The following is a 5,909-nucleotide window of genomic DNA, read 5'->3' as shown; positions in this document are numbered from 1 at the left end:
GAGTTCGGCCCTTTTGATTTTCTGACTCCAACTCCTTGCACATTTCAATAAAATATTACTGAAGATTATTTTTAAATGGCTGGAGTAGTATTTCATCAGGGGACTGCTAGAAACTCAAGCAGGATTCAGAAGAGGTCATAACACACAAGTGATATCATTACTGATATTAGATGGCTCTTGGCTAAAAGTAGAGAATAACAGATATTTATCTGTACTTTATTGACTATGCAAAGTCATTTGACTGTGGGGATAATAACAAATTATAACACTGAGAAGAATGGGGAACCCAGAACACTTAAATGTGTTCATGTGAAACCTATACCTAGAACAAGAAGCTGTTATCCAAACAGAACAAAGGAATGACTATTACATGATATAAAATCAGAAAATGTATATGCCAGGGTTACATACCTTCTTCATGTCTATTCATCCGTATGCTGAGCAAATTATTCCAGATAATGGACTATCTAAAGAAGAATGACATTAGGATTGGAAGAAGACTCTTCAACAATCTACATTAAGTAGATGCCACATCCATACTTGCTGAAAGTGAAGAGGATTTAAAATACTTACTGCACTAACTCAGTCACACAAGGATAAATATTGTATAAAATCATTATTGTAGAATGAGTATGAGGATCCAAGGTGGAGGGGAGAGTGGAAATAGAAGGGTGAGGATGGAGGTAGGATGTTAATCATAGGGTTGCACAATTCCATGGATGGTTGGGGTAAAGGAAATGGGAAGGATCGGGGCGGCTGCAATATGGTGGAGGCGGAAGGGGAGAGCCTGGAATCCTGGCTGAATAAAGCCACCAACCCTTCCAACCGGCAGGAGGATTAGGAATACATCATTGGCTTCTGTGACCAGATCAACAAGGAACTCGAAGGGCCACAGATCTCAGTCCGATTGCTGGCCCACAAGATCCAGCCCCTGCAGGAATGGGAGGCAGTGCAGGCTCTGACGGTCCTGGAGGCATGCATGAAGAACTGCCGGCGGAGGTTCCACAACGAAGTGGGCAAGTTCCGCTTTTTGAACGAGTTGATCAAAGTCGTCTCTCCAAAGTACCTGGGAGATAGAGTGTCTGAGAAGGTGAAGACCAAGGTCACTGAGCTGCTCTATAGCTGGACTCTGGCCCTCCCTGAAGAATCCAAGATCAAGGATGCCTACCATATGCTCAAGAGACAAGGCATTGTACTCACTGACCCCTCAATTCCTGAGGACAGGACACTCATCCCCTCTCGGCCTCCTCGTCCCAAAACCCCCGTGTTTGATGATGAAGAGAAGTCCAAGCTCTTAGCCAAGCTCCTGAAGAGCAAAAATCCAGATGACCTGCAAGAGGCCAACAAGCTCATCAAGTCCATGGTGAAGGAAGACGAGGCCCGGATCCAGAAGGTGACCAAGCGCCTGCACACCTTGGAGGAGGTCAACAACAACGTCAAACTGCTCAGCGAGATGCTACTGCACTACAGCCGAGAGGACTCTTCAGAGGCAGACAAGGAGCTCATGCAGGAGCTGTTTGATCGGTGTGAGAACAAGAGGCGGACATTATTCAAACTCGCTAGTGAGACAGAGGACAATGACAGCAGTTTGGTGGACATCCTTCAGGCCAGTGACAACCTCTCCCGGGTCATCAACTCTTATAAAGCAATCATCGAAGGACAAGTCATCAACGGGGAGGTAGCCACATCCACACTACCTGGCCCAGAAGAAAACAGTGACTGTGATGGCCACGGCACACTCATCGACCTGGCCGAGTCAGACACGCCAAGCAGTTCGCCCCCAGTATTGGTGCCTGCACTCACCCCACCCACATCGAGTATCCCCATCCTCCCACCGCCTCCTCAGGCCTCGGGCCCCGCTCGCAGCCGCTCGTCCAGCCAGGCCGAGGCCTCACCTGGGCCCAGCAGTACCAGCAACGCCCTCTCCCTTCTTGACGAGGAGTTGCTCTGCTTGGGCCTCAGTGATCCAGCCCCCAGTGTTCCGTCCAAAGACACAGTGTGAAGTAGCCAGTGGCCCCTGTTCCAGAACGAGCAGCCCACCCTGGACTTCTTTGGCCCCCAGCTGGGTCCTGCTACCTGCGGTCCTGCAGAGGGCCCTCCACTACAGCCCACAGGCCCCCTCGCAGGCAACTCCCAGGTGCCACTGGCAGCTCCTTTCCCAACTCCTGTTGTACCGACCAGTGTCCCTGCCCCCAGCCCGAGCTCTTTGTTCTCCACGGGACTGGCTACAGCTCTGCGTCCAAAGGCTGAGCTGGAAGCCTCTGCATCCCATGGCCCAGCGCTGGGCGAAAGCGCTCCACACCGGCCCGACGCACTGGACCAGCTTCTGGAGCAGGCCGGAGTGACCTCAGGCTTGGTGAAGCCCACCTCTTCAAGCTTCTTCCCAGGGGCTGTACCCTCCCCTCTTCTCCCCACCAGCACGTCTGCAGCCAGACCACTGCTTCCCTTCCCCGGAGGGCCCGACAGCCCCCTTTTTCAGCCTCAGGGCAGTCCCCCAAAGGGCCCTGAGCTCTCCCTGTCCAGCATCCACGTGCCCCTGGAATCCATCAAACCCAGTAGCGCCCTTCCCGTGACGGCCTATGACAAGGACGGTTTCCGCATCCTCTTCCACTTTGCCAAGGAGTGCCCCCCCCGGGCGGCCCGACGTGCTGCTGGTGGTGGTGTCCATGCTCAACACGGCACCCCTGCCCATCAGGAGCATTGTGCTGCAGGCCGCTGTGCCCAAGTCAATGAAGGTCAAGTTGCAGCCGCCTTCGGGAACGGAGCTCTCTCCTTTCAGCCCCATCCAGCCTCCTGCAGCCATCACCCAGGTCATGCTGCTGGCCAACCCGCTGAAGGAGAAGGTACGGCTCCGGTACAGGCTGACCTTCGCCCTGGGGGAGCAGCTGAGCACCGAGGTGGGTGAGGTGGACCAGTTCCCGCCCGTGGAGCAGTGGGGCAGTCTATGACCTCAGGGGACGCTGGCACCTGCACTGGAAACTGAGGCTGCTTCACCCACCTGCTGACCACAGCCCTGTGCGTGGATGTGGGTGAGGGGCCCAGCACCTTGCTGCTCCGTCATCTCTCCTTTGGCCCCTAAGAGGACCTGTTTTTATTTACCTGATTTGATGGCCATAAACTTTCAGGGGCTCCTTGACTCACTATCCTAGAGGAATGAGGCTTTGAGGTTTACCCTGTTTTTCATTAGTGTCTCCAAACACTCCGAGGGGGTTCTCTAAAGAGACCCCCACCCTCGCACCTTCTCCTTGCACCCCGAGAGAGGCCTCCGTCCATTGCTGTTCTTTGCTTCCACATCCTGCGGCTGCTTCTCCCTGCAGGCAGCCACCTGCACCCACCTCCTACAGGTGGGCCAAGCCCAGTGCCCCAGGAAGGCCCATGGCAGAACCAGGAGCCAGAGCTGTGGGCCCCCGAGCCTGTCAACCACAGGCAGCGGCACTGAACAGACCCTGAAGACTGCCCCAGCCCGGGATGACAGGCCGTGTGCACTTGGCCCTGGCAGTGCCAGGGCATTTCAGTGGACATGGAATGCAGCCATTAGCAACAGCACTGGGCCTTGCCACGCTCCACAGAACAGAGCGGGGGAGAAGCCACCGGTGTCCCCTCCTCAGAAAGCACTAGCTCGGCTCTCAGAGGGGAGTGCACGCCTTGCCCTGGACCAGGCAGCCCGACTCGCTACCTCTTGCTTAGCATGACACAGACTGCTGGCCCCCCTTCCTGTCTGAGGGGAGGACAGCTCCCAAAAGTCCCCGGGGCCCACCACACACACTATGACCTTGGTGTAGCATCTAGTGCTGGATGTGGCGCCCTGGCCTCTGGACTCTGCACCAGACTCTGTCTTAAGTCAGAGTCGACACCCCAGCTCCCTGCTGCTAAGGGCACTGTATGCTGGATGCTGGGTCCGGGCAGCCCGTTGCGTCCACAGTGCTCAGCCCTGGCTCGCTCGCTCTGGCGGCTCCACGTGGATGCCTGTGGGCCCACGACTCCAGCCTCAGCAACACGTTAGCTGGAAGGAACAAGTGGCTGACCTGAGCTCAGCTGGACAGGCTCAGAGTCCGTGATCCCTGCCTACCGCTTTATTCACTCAAGAAGTAACTCAGTGTTCCCTTGTCACTGTCCACGGCAACCAGGTTTCACTGGGATAGGCTAAAAGTGAACAGATTTCACCACAGGAGTAACTCGGAGCTTTCCAGAGGCCAGCTGCTGTGATCCTGAGGAAGCCTGGGGTTAATCAGGAACTGTACCTTTATAAGCTTTAGACATTAAAATTATTTATGAGTGTCCCAAAAAAAAAAAAAAAAGAAATGGGAAGGATCTTTTGTGGAAAAGCAATGTATACAAACTTTTTGAATAAATGATAGTAATATAAAAAAATTTAAAAACAAAAATATACTAAGTAAACTTTTGTGTATCTAAAAAAAAAATTCCTGCAGAAGATACAAGACTATAGCCTTCATCTCAACATCAAGAAATAAAAAATCAGGGGTGGGGGGAGGGCCAGGCGGGGAGAGAAGTGCAGCAATGAATGAATGGGAATCCAAAATCTCTGTAAATGTTCATTAAAATTATTTAAAAAAAGAAATAAAAGTCTTCATAATCCTGCCAATAGACAACATCATGCTAGATGGAGAAATGATTGAAGTTGTCAAAGATTTCATTTGACTTGGATTCACAATCAACTCCCATGGTAACAGCAGTAAAAAAAAAAAAGTAATCAAAGAACGTGTTGCACTGGGGATATCTGCAGCCCAGGACCTCTCCAAAGAGTTAAAAAGAAACAATGCTAATGTGAAAATAATTTGTGGTCTTTTCAATTAACTCTTATGTATAGCTGAAAGTTGGACGAAGAATAACAGAAGAATCAATGCTTTTTAATCATGTTATTGGAGAAGACTATTGAATAGTCCATGGACTTCCAGAAAACAAACAAGTCTGTCTTGGAGGAGGTGCCATCAGGGTGCTCCTTGCAGACAAAGATGGAGAAGCATCATCTCACATACTTAGGGCATGTTTCCAGGAGGGGTCAGTGCTTCAAAAAAGACAACATTCTGGGCAATGGAGAGTTGGAGAAAGAGGAAAATTCTCAGCAAGATGGACTGATACAGTGACTCTAAGAATGAATTTAACATAGGAGGATGGCACAGGTTAAGACGCGGTTCATATTTATTGTTCATGGAGTCACAGTTGATACAATAGCACCTCACAACTAACAACAACCTCAGCTGATTGTTTGAGTCTACCAGTCACTCTTTGGGAGAAGGATGGGAAGTTTCCTCCTGAAAAGATTTACAGCTTCCAAAACCCAGTGAAAGATCTCTCTTAGTCAGAATTGAATCAACAGCAGTGGATTTTTAGATTGTCCAGCTATCTTTGGATTGATAAGGGAGTTCTGGTGACTTAATGGTAAGGAGTTGTGCTCCCAACTCACAAGTATACATTTGAATTCAACAGCTGTTCCGTGGGAGAAAGATGCGCAATCAACTCCTGCGCTAAACATTGGGTCTCACAGGAGAGTCAGCTATGAGTGATTCAGAAGCCAAATGACGACCTAATGCCAGAGACTAGATGGAACTACAAAACAGAGATAAATACAACAGGATATTTTAGGAATAGACTCAGAAATATGCAAAGTCTACCTTAAGGTTAGAATAACTGGAAGTAAACATTAAATTACTTTAATAAACAAAACCAAGAACAGGTATCTCTACTGGCTGAATCCCAGAGCCAAGCTGCCCAGAAGAGATGTCACCTTGACTCTCCAGACTAGGAGGAAGTTCTGAGTGATGGTTGGTGCCTAAGCTTTAAGAGCATTGCCCCATCAACAAACGAATGGCTAGAGAAGCTGTGGTATATTCGCACAATGGAATACTATGCTGCATTAAAAAACAAGGAACTCATGCAATATTACTCAA

At 50.2% G+C, this 5,909-nt stretch overlaps 1 pseudogene; it reads left to right on the top strand.

The window, feature by feature from the left end:
- The first annotated feature begins 763 nt into the window (after nucleotides 1-763).
- Nucleotides 764-2,948, top strand: LOC102867592 (annotated as a pseudogene).
- The last annotated feature ends 2,961 nt before the right edge of the window (nucleotides 2,949-5,909 follow it).

Source organism: Elephantulus edwardii, unplaced genomic scaffold, assembly GCF_000299155.1.
Source record: "Elephantulus edwardii isolate Elephantulus edwardi_28Jun2011 unplaced genomic scaffold, EleEdw1.0 scaffold00116, whole genome shotgun sequence".
In the NCBI taxonomy this organism is placed as follows: Eukaryota; Metazoa; Chordata; class Mammalia; order Macroscelidea; family Macroscelididae; genus Elephantulus; species Elephantulus edwardii.
The sequence above is the reverse complement of the archived record's forward strand: the minus strand, read 5'-3'. Positions and strand labels throughout refer to the sequence as shown.